A 10,797-nucleotide genomic window follows, 5' to 3' on the forward strand; every position below is an offset into this window, starting at 1 on the left:
GCCACCAAAGGCTGAGTCTCTTCTCTCAGGTAATTTTTTCAGGTAATTCTAAGTGGGAATACACATTTAGCAGCTTCCAAACAGGTGGATATGACAGTTTGTGCACAAATGGGTAAATCAATTTTATTTCAAAATGAAAAATTTCTGCTCCTTGCTTTGAACTTTGCAACATTATTGTGATTTGTTTATTCAGTTTGCAGCAGAGGTTTTGGGATGATCAGAATGTCCCAGGAGGCCTTCCAAAGTCTACCTAGAGACCAACAGTGTAATATGATCTATATATTTAAAGACTAGATTACCTACCATATCACATGGCCATAGTCCTTGCTCATACAGGATGGGGTAGGGAGCAGATGGCTTTTCAGAGGTTCAAGTTGTTCCATTTATAAGCAAGTACAGAGTGCCACAGGGAATTTACAATTACACACCTCTTACTATTTGTATGTCCCCAGAATCTTTATGTCCATGAGATTTTCAATACAAGTTGCCTCATGCCATCAAGAAAAAAAGACTCTTGGATGTGTTACGTTATCAAAAGACATCCTCTAATTTGATTGTATATTTTTAACCTGCTGTATGTGCAACATGACCACAAATTAAAATCAAAAAATGCAAGCAAATGAAGGAAAGGCCAAAGTATGTAATTTCAATGATCAGTCTTCCCTTGCCCCAAGTGCACAGTAAATTATGTAAAAAGATTCACATCAAGTAATGCATTCTTACAAAAAGTCAAAGGAATACTTTAGGCTACATGAAAGGAGAACAGCTCAGAAAAGGGGATACGCAGATGGTAGAAACTGAAGTCATGGTTGCTTTGGTGGCCCTGTGAGCTGAGAGGAACAGGTACTTTTTTCCTGCTTCCAGGTTTCTTTGGTCTCTGTTGCAGAAAAAAATGGAAGACAATTTAGAGCAGATCAGGTCAGAGCAGAAGCATTTTATCACTACAGCTTTAAGAGAGAGCACAGAATGGCAGACTGACCATTGCTGACGATAGGAACTCTGTCCAAAGGAGACAGACACAGAGCTGATAATACCTGGCATGCAGGTTATACAACTCCTTCTTTGTCAAAACTGTGTCAGATAAGCAGGATATGGTAGGTAACCACAGAGATTTAAATCCTTCAGATAAGTAGGGTCTATGCAGTACATCCATCTACAAATAGTCTACTCCTTTTATGAATAATCCACTCCTTTGTAAATAAATCTTGCTGACTAGCAAGAACCTTAGCTGTAAATGTGTCTTAATTAAGGAGACCTTTAGAGGCCTATGAGACATTAACTATTTTGCTTCCACAACATTGGATTCTTTTTTCCTCCTTTCTAAAACCAGCAAAGTCAGAGAATGTAGCATGAAGTCATTTTAGCTAGATATATTATGCCAATAACTCTGAAGTCTGCAACATGAAAAAAAATGTAGACAGGAAGCTAAGAAACAAAATACCCCATCTGTGCATCAACTGACATTGAAAAAAATATAAGGCTTATAGCTAAATCATAATGCTGCCTATGTTATACTGAACCACACATATTTAATAATTTCTATTATTGTGAAAGGATGTTTTGTCTAGTAAAACATGGACACAAAAGGAAATAAAACAGCTTATTGTGATTTTTTCCCCCTCTCTTCTATAACAATTAAAGATAAACAGGAAAAAGAAATTAGATTGGAATTTAAATGAGAAAAACATCATCTGTGAAATAGTAATAGATCACAGAAATTCGAAGAAATTTGTTTGTTTGCTTGTTTTTTTTACTTTGGTAAAGGGGATTTACTAGGATAATTTGAACTGTTAGTAGATAAAATCTGGAAATTTTTGGAAGATTAAAGTTAGAATAATTTGATAGTTTCTTGGAGAAAATTGATTGTGCTCATAGTTTATATTTCCTTCAGTAAAAACAGTGTTTTCTGGCTTTACCAGAATCATCTTTCGTCACTCCAGCTAGAGGAGCCAGCAAGGAGAGGAATAATTAATTTTCCACGCAGCTGTATTATATCAGACTTGTTACTCACTTCTACAAAGCAAACAGTAAGCCATGCTTTTTAACTGCATCAGAGTAGCAAAAGCTTATCTAGACACAGACACAAGAGGCCCTAATTTTTCCAGTACATGTTTTATAGTTAGCTTCAGCAACTCAGGCTTGCAATTCATTTCTATTTTGTAAAGCTGTTTCAATTTTTTTCATTTCATATTTGGCTCTAACAGCTAAGCAATCTCTTGGAAGAAACTTGTCCCAGGATGTCCTTGATCTGACATAATTTGATCATATTAAGCTCACCTGAAAAAATTGTCTATAAAAATTATGACAGCTGGTGTAAACTCAAAATTCATAAAATGAAAAACTGTTTAGGTTGCTATATTACAGATATTTTTAATACAGAAAAAGAATATCTGACCTTGCCTTATGTCCTGGTCTCAGCCATTGCAGAGCTAATTTCTTCTCAGCAGCTGCTAAAATGCTGTGTTTTGAATTCAGAATGAGAATGGTGTTGAAACACACTGATGTTTTGGGTTTTGTTAAGCTGTGTTTATCCTCAGTCAAGGACTTATTTTTCTTTGTCTTATGCTTTGCCACTGAGGATATACACAAAATAAACTGGAATGGAGCACAGCGGGGACAGGTGGCCCAAACTCCCCAAAGGGATATTCCACACCATGGAATGTCAGGCCCAGTATGTAAACTGAGTGAGTTAGTCAGAAGGAGGAGGGCTGATGTGGGATCAGGAACAGGGTCTGGCACCAGTCAGTTGGTTGCGAGTGATTGATTTGTGCGTCACTTGTTTTTTCCCCTTTCATTATCATTATAATCTACCATTATTACTGCATTTTACTTTATTTTTTCTTATTAAACCCTTCTTATCTCAATATACAAGTTTTACTTTGATTCTCCTCCCCATTGCACTGGGGTGGGGTGTGGTTTAAAGGGGACATAGAGTAAGCGGCTGCATGGTGCTAAATCTCCAGGTGGACTTAAATCAGGATACTTCATAAACCCTCATCATGAGCAGCAGTCATTTCTGTGAGGGATCATGCAAACATGGAAAGTCTGCTTGTTTGCTTCGAAGTCTGTTTCCTGAACCTCAGTTAATTGGTGAAATTCTTCCAATCAGAAAGAGATGGGATGAGAAAACTGTTCCTGACAGACCATGGAATCAGTCTCTCCTTTCTGAGTAGTTACTTGACAAATAGATTCTGTGTGCCCCTGTGCCTAGAGGTCACTGCTGCAGTCCTCCCAAGCAGCTTCTGGTCCTACGTCCACCTGAATGCATAGGACCCCTTCTAAGTCACTGTTTGCACCCAGGCTGAAATATAAAGATAACATGAGAAATCACGGAAAAAAAAAAAAAAAAAAAGCTTTAATACAATATATGTTGTTGATTTCTTAAAACCTCACGATGGAGCACAGAATGAAATGCAATGCTAGAAGTATAGGGGTGAATCCAGAGCAGAATACCAACCTCTGTCAGTAGCCTAGCCCCAGTTAAATTATTTCAACGGAGAGCAGTGAGTCAAAGTGACCCCAAGGCATTATGGTGTTCTGCTGTTCTGACACCGATGGAGCGGGTCCCTCACCAGGAACAAGGACTCAGAAGGAAACCTGAGGCACACAGCATGATTCTCTTGGCAGCAGAAAAACACTGGCATCATCAAACCTCCAAAATATTTTCTGTTTCTGAAAAGCAGTGGAAGATCACCTACTGGGTGCATCCTATGTGAGGCTGGTTCAAGACCAGCAGTGAGGGTAGAGGCTCTTAATAGAAACAACAGTCCACAACACAGGTACAACAGAAGAAGCTCCACTGGCAATTCCTGTGTTGAATTTTGCACTTAGGAAGAGGGAGGAAGAATATAGACTCCTTCATCTGCAGTGCTTTCACTCAATGGCACAGGAAAAAATATATCTGTTAACTAGACTCTATACTTACATGCATTAAAGATATCCTCCAGGGTATTTTGCCTATGTGGGTGAGGAGGTGTGAGCCAGGGAGGGTGGAGGAGGAGCAGCAAATTGGGGAAGTCAGCAAGATTTGGCATATTGTAGCTCCTCTGTTCCTGGGAATTATCCTTCTCTCATCCTTTCATTTAGGATGAATGTCCTTATTTGTAGCTGAGGAAGCTTAGGAAGGGAATTGAAAATCTTTCATTAGATACATGTGATTTCAGGCACAGTGAGGGGTTTTTTTGCACAAAGAAGGTGCAGGTACTGTCAAGAAAGGGCAAAGCAGTGTTGGCTGTACAACACATGAGGCATGCATGAGGTGATTTACATAAACAAAATAATCAGCAATATTTAACCTTTTCATAGCTGAGTGCATCCAAGCCACTGAGAACCACCTTAGAAGAAATATGAAGCCAGAAGGGAGGGTAAGGTATCGTGCTTGGCACTTGTATTATTTCAGTTCAGCAGCAAATTATACATAGATAGAATTGCATATTTTCCTGCTGCACTTTGCAGAGGGTTTCCATTCTGTAACACAGAGCAGGAGTACTTCTTTGGAGCAGCCATTCTCAGGGACTCTGCATGGTCAGGTACCTAATCAAGGGTCAGAGGAAGGCTGGAGAAAATACAGGCCTGCTGCTGAATGGTTCAAGGAACCTGGTAAGAGATGACATGGAAAAGACTGATGTACTCAGCGCCTTCCTTCCTCAATATTTACATTACAATATTTTCCAGCAATGTTTACAGTGTTTTTAACCAAGCTGCTCCAATAGGTTCCAAACCCAGCAGCATCCTTTGAGGCAAATCAGACTATTTACGGTCTGAACTTCAGTTGCTGAGGATGACTGAAAGCATTACTAACACCATCCCATTTACTGTTAGTGACTTGAACCTCCTCCTCTCTGGGTTGTCACTTCTGCTTTTGCTGGCACAGGACCTCAGCAAATTCTGCCAACTCTGTAAAATCTTGAAGGAATAGGTGCTGCACAGTTTGTTGAACCAGCACCCCCAGCAGCAGCTTGACTTCCATATATAAAGTCTCCCAGACTGTCCTGCAGGACTTCCAAGCAGCTGCAATTCCCAGCAGGGAGCTAGGGCGTGGACAGAAACCTCCAGGCTTCCTGAGGCAGTCTGTGCATCGGGGCTTGTTGCTCCTCACCCTCCTGTCCAGGCCCTGGAAGTAGGGCTGGCAGAGAGTGGGGGGCACTGGGACCAGTCGGGCTGAAAGCACAGCAGGTGGGATAAAGAGGAGCATGCAGAGATGGAAGAAGCACAGGAGTAGAAAAGTGGACATTAGGGTGATTTGCTCCTAATTGGAGGGGTCAGAGCGGTGATCTTTTCAGTCAAACTAGGTCCTGTACACGTGCAGGTCTCATGCATGAAGTATGAATGAAACAAGACAAATTTTCAACTGAATGGTGTAGATATACATTAGCACTCTGTTAGTGCTACCATCAGGAATATGTTTACTTTACCTGAAATGTTAGAATTAATTCTGAGTACTTAATTCCCAGAAGTCTCATTTCTGATATCTTCCATTTTTCCAGTTATATTTCAGAAAACCATAGGGGTTTGAAGGGTTTCAAATTCATCCATATTTTAAAATTGTGGAATGCCACTAATTTTTTTTTGGTGGTGTAAAAAACCCCTTCATTACAGCACGGACAAAAGCTTGTAGAGAGTAATTGATAATATTGCGTAACAGCTTCTCCTATAGCGAAGCCTCCATTGTAGTGCCTAACTCTGGGCACTGGAGGGTGTCTTCTGACAAAATATGTCTGACTTTCTACAGCACAGTTAAAATGTGCCAGAAGCAGCTCTCTACAGTAAAGATCATTGATGTCACACAGGAATTTCGTCTGATTCTATCAATCCAGCTACATCTGGCCTCTTGCTTCCACACGGGATTGCCAGTGATGTGCTGAGGGTGTATGTCTGGTCAGCAGGGGATGTCCCAGGCCTTCTCAGCATGCTCCTTTTTTTCTTCAGAAAGCACTGACAGAAGTGCTTCTGGCTTTGTAAAAGTGCTTAGCACTTAATAGGCCAGTTTTTCATCGTGGATAATCCAAACCTTATGCAGTTTCCCTTTTTTGCATCTTCTTTTGCTGTAGGACAGGCCATCCACACCCAGGAGGTGTTTGGGCACTGGAACAACTCCCCAGGGAAGTGGTCACAGCACCAGCCTGACAGAGTTCAAGAAGTGTTTGTACAATGGTCTCAGACACATGATGTGACTCTTGTGAGGTCCTGCTCAGGGCTAAAAGCTGGACTGAATGATCCTTTTGTGTCCTTTCCAACTTGGCATATTCTTTGATTCTGAGATCTTTGTACCCCAGCTGTCTGAGAGGTGTGTGTTCCTGTCCTCAAAGGACTCTGGCTGTGTACTTGTGAATATATTATCATTAGTTAGGTCTATGACTGCTGCCCCTTCATTTTGTTTAGTGCTTCTTTTAAGACTGATATAGTGAAGTACTTGTTCAAGAGCAGGGCAACCTGAGGAAAAATATAATTAGGTCTAAGTGGAACTTTCATCCAGCCACAAACCAACTGAAAACAAATAACTTCAAATCTAACTTCATCTATGCTATTAATTTAAACAACCTAAAAAACATTTCTTCTGTTTCCCTGAAAAGGTGAATTCCTTTTAATTTCCACATTACTTAAAATTAATCGTCCTTCTATGTCACATGTACCAGGTGCATTTTCTTTAAGAGGTTATTGGTTTGTAGGTACCTGCTTAAATCATGGGAAATTTACTCAGTTTATATTTTGCTCTGCTTTTTTATGAGACGTTACTGCTCTCCCTTATTTTTGTCTCTGTCCTTAGATGTCATATTCACAACAAAGTTTTCATATGGTTTAAAAATAGACTCATATTTTTAATTCAAGTGAAGTTTTAATTCCGTAATTTCTTCCTTCACAGAAATTTGTTTTGAATCTGTATTCTTCCCAATGCATTTAAATCTTTGAAAGTCAGAGTAATATCTTGATTTAACTAGCAATCTATCGGAAACTTGCAGAAGATCTAAGTTACTACTGTCAGTAGCAAAAAGTCTGGGGGTAAAAAGAAGAAAAAAAGAAAAAAAATAAAGAAAAAAGAATAGAAAAAAAGAGAGAAGGGTTTATCAGTATTGGGTAGCAATATAAAACCATAAATACACAGAAACTCTTTGTTTACACCTCATATCTCCAGGACCTCCAGCAGGGCTCAGCCTGTCTGTTAACAACTCCTACTGCATTTCCAGGGATCTGTCACTGCTGAGCTCAATATCAGAGTAGTTGGTGGGGGGTTTTCTCATGCATGTCATGAAATACAGACTTGATGCTTGAAGGATATAAAATAGGTATGTAATGGATATAATTTCCAGCCTTTAGTAAAATCAGCTGAATGGAATATACCGATTGCAGATGAAAGAACTTGTGATATATTTAATGGTAAAATGAAAGGCAGGAGCATAACACAGATGTTAGTTTGGAAAGGGCAGATCTAAGTGGATCATACTACTGTTCTTTTTCACAGTTTTCTTTTTCTTTATATATGTATATCACAAATTCTCCTGTGGTTAAAAAAGAGTCAGGGGAATAATCTGATGGCTCAACCTTTCCATGCAAAGGAGGACCATTTGTAATTTGAGGTGTAGGAGAAAGTATTGGTAGACATACTTAAATCCATCTTCCAAAGTATGCATATCCTTCGCATGAGTAGTATTATTTGGGTTATGTTGCAAAGGCTTTCCTGAGCCTCTCTTGACTTGGAGGCTGGCCAATTCACTGAGGCCACCATGGACCACACTGAGAGGATGTTGTCTGTGCAGGCCCAAAGGACAAGGAATGCACCACTATGCTTCTTGTGCTGTGGTTTCTGGAACCAAGGGAAACAGAAGGGCTTACCAAATTGTTCATATGGTAAAAAGCAAACAGTTGGGAAAAGGGACAATTGATAAAAGCCAAGTCAGACACTGGGGATCTGTGGAGATGCCAGAGTATCTGTCCTGCAGAGAAGTTAAATCATTGCCCAAAATTACTGGAGGTGCTTATCTACTCCCCTTTAAAAAGACCCTAGATTTTAAAGACAAAATTTTACAGGATAATTGATATATTGCATATACACAATATTCCTTGATGAAGCAGAAAGGGGGCTGAGAACTTTCTTAGTTAAACCTGTGTATAAGGGAGGGTAAATTATTGTGGCACATGCCCAGAGCGGCAGTGAGACAGAATTGTTATGATCATGCTGTCCCATTCACCGCTTCCTGCAGTGAGGGACTCTTGATGTAACCAAGACAAAGCAGATGCAGGACCCAGTCCCACCTGAAAATCCAAGCTCTCAGGGGCGATAAAGAAGACCTATGCCATATTAAAAGAAAAGCAAACCCCCAACCATTTAGTAATTTGCATCCTGAGTGTATTGTCCCAATAGGAAGTATCTACAAATGATTTGAGAGTTGTGGGTTGTTCATCAAAGGAAAGGAAACAAGAAATATCTTGAATTCCAGAGCAGAGGAAGTTCTCTAGAGTACTCAGGGAATATTCCTGCCAAGCCCTTTCCTGGCAGACAAATGTGACACACTGGAAAACGTTTGTAATTTTAAAAAATGTTTATACAGCGTTCCCCAGTATATCAGATCTCAGATGTTAGGAAAAAAATAAGACAAATATCCCCATTCAGTTGAATTCAGTATGAACAGATCAGCCTTTTCTGCCTTAGACGGCTGCCAATACTGAGGAGGGAGGTGAGGAGGGAGGAAGGAAGTGGCGGAAGGAAGTGGCGGAAGGAAGGAAGGAAGTGGCGGAAGGAAGGAAGGAAGTGGCGGAAGGAAGGAAGTGGCGGAAGGAAGTGGCGGAAGTGGCGGAAGTGGCGGAAGTGGCGGAAGGAAGGAAGGAAGGAAGGAAGGAAGGAAGGAAGGAGGGAGGGAGGGAGGGAGGGAGGAAGGGAGGGGAAGGATGGAAGGAAGGAAGGGAGGAAGGGAGGAAGGGAGGAAGGGAGGAAGGGAGGAAGGAAGGAAGGGAGGAAGGAAGGAAGGAAGGAAGGGAGGAAGGGAGAGAGGGAGGAAGGGAGGGAGGAAGGAAGGAAGGAAGGAAGGGAGGGAGGAAGGAAGGAAGGAAGGAAGGAAGGAAGGAAGGAAGGAAGGAAGGAAGGAAGGAAGGAAGGAAGGAAGGAAGGAAGGAAGGAAGGAAGGAAGGAAGGAAGGAAGGAAGGAAGGAAGGAAGGAAGGAAGGAAGGAAGGAAGGAAGGAAGGAAGGAAGGAAGGAAGGAAGGAAGGAAGGAAGGAAGGAAGGAAGGAAGGAAGGAAGGAAGGAAGGAAGGAAGGAAGGAAGGAAGGAAGGAAGGAAGGAAGGAAGGAAGGAAGGAAGGAAGGAAGGAAGGAAGGAAGGAAGGAAGGAAGGAAGGAAGGAAGGAAGGAAGGAAGGAAGGAAGGAAGGAAGGAAGGAAGGAAGGAAGGAAGGAAGGAAGGAAGGAAGGAAGGAAGGAAGGAAGGAAGGAAGGAAGGAAGGAAGGAAGGAAGGAAGGAAGGAAGGAAGGAAGGAAGGAAGGAAGGAAGGAAGGAAGGAAGGAAGGAAGGAAGGAAGGAAGGAAGGAAGGAAGGAAGGAAGGAAGGAAGGAAGGAAGGAAGGAAAGGAAGGAAGGAAGGAAGGAAGGAAGGAAGGAAGGAAGGAAGGAAGGAAGGAAGGAAGGAAAAAAACTTTAATTAAAAAAGGAAGGATCTTGTATGCCAAAACAAAAGTGATCAGTGTGTGTAGGCAATTTGGCAGGCTTGAAAAGTACACAGAAAATGGTAAAACATTAGTGTTTCCATACTCAGATAGAATTAAGCCCTGTCATTATAGAGAATTAAGACATCCTCTAGCTCATGTGTTGCTTAACAACTACTGGCACCAACTGAACTACAAAGACACTCCATGCTGGAAAACTGTAACTTGGGGCTTCATTCTGGGCCACTGAGTTGATGTTTCTCTAATGTGGGTAGGAAGGTGTTTCTAGTAGCATCAGTTACTGTGCTCTGACATATAAAAACTGACTATGCTAATACTAATATGCTCAGATGACAAACAGTTTGTTCCCTTTCTTGTTGGAGGTACTTAGGAGAGAAAGAAAGCATTGTGTACACACAGCATGATCAGTTAGTCTGGAGAAACGCTATTGTTCTCACAAGCCTGAGAGTGCTTAGAGAACTGTGTTGGTGTTCTTGCACCCTTTGTACCCATACAACATTTCCTGCTTTTGCAATTTAACTGAAGTATGGGGAAGTATTTGAAACCTTGCACACATTACCTCCAAAGTCATGAGAATTTCTGTGCTGAAAAGGCAAGAGAATAAAAAGTGGAAGAACTTGAAAAGTCTGTTCTCTAAAGAAGCCTTTTTCCCCCCAGCAAATGTTACCAATAATTAAGAAATGGAATGTATTGAAATGAAAGATAGTTGGCTAACCTTGTCCTTCCCACTTCTTGCTCCCTCCCCATCCAGCAAACCGAAAGGGTCACTTTCCATAACTCAAAAAGGATCACAAGAAGGATCATGCATAGCACCACACTGCACAGAAGTAATTCTTTCATTTCATTTTCTCAGACTCTTTTATTTCCCTCCTCATCAGCAATGAGGAAAGAGAGAGTGGAGAAGTCAGTCTTGCAGCAATAAAAATATATCACCTATCAAATAACCAAATAACCACTGATCACGGTAAAAAGATTCTAACAAAAGAGGTGCCTATTGGAAAAGATGGATAAATTCGTATACCACAGACACCAGTCAGGTTCCTGAGAAGAAAACTAAAAAAGGATGAAGGTTTGTTTGATGGCTTGCATGGAAGGGAGCCCCTCAGGACTGCACAACCTCTGGGGCTGTTGGAGCACAGCAGG

At 41.1% G+C, this 10,797-nt stretch overlaps 1 long non-coding RNA gene across 1 annotated transcript; it reads right to left on the reverse strand.

The window, feature by feature from the left end:
* Window positions 1–620: 620 nt before the first annotated feature.
* On the reverse strand, window positions 621–2,458 carry LOC148184496 (uncharacterized). The gene is made up of 2 exons (XR_015772378.1): window positions 2,396–2,458; window positions 621–877 (listed from the first exon to the last, which is right to left on the reverse strand). It is a non-coding gene; the product is annotated as an uncharacterized LOC148184496 (long non-coding RNA).
* Window positions 2,459–10,797: the final 8,339 nt, after the last annotated feature.

Source organism: Pseudopodoces humilis, chromosome 4 (assembly GCF_049639895.1).
Source record: "Pseudopodoces humilis isolate 2021_Gansu_Grassland_sample_001 chromosome 4, ASM4963989v1, whole genome shotgun sequence".
In the NCBI taxonomy this organism is placed as follows: domain Eukaryota; kingdom Metazoa; phylum Chordata; class Aves; order Passeriformes; family Paridae; genus Pseudopodoces; species Pseudopodoces humilis.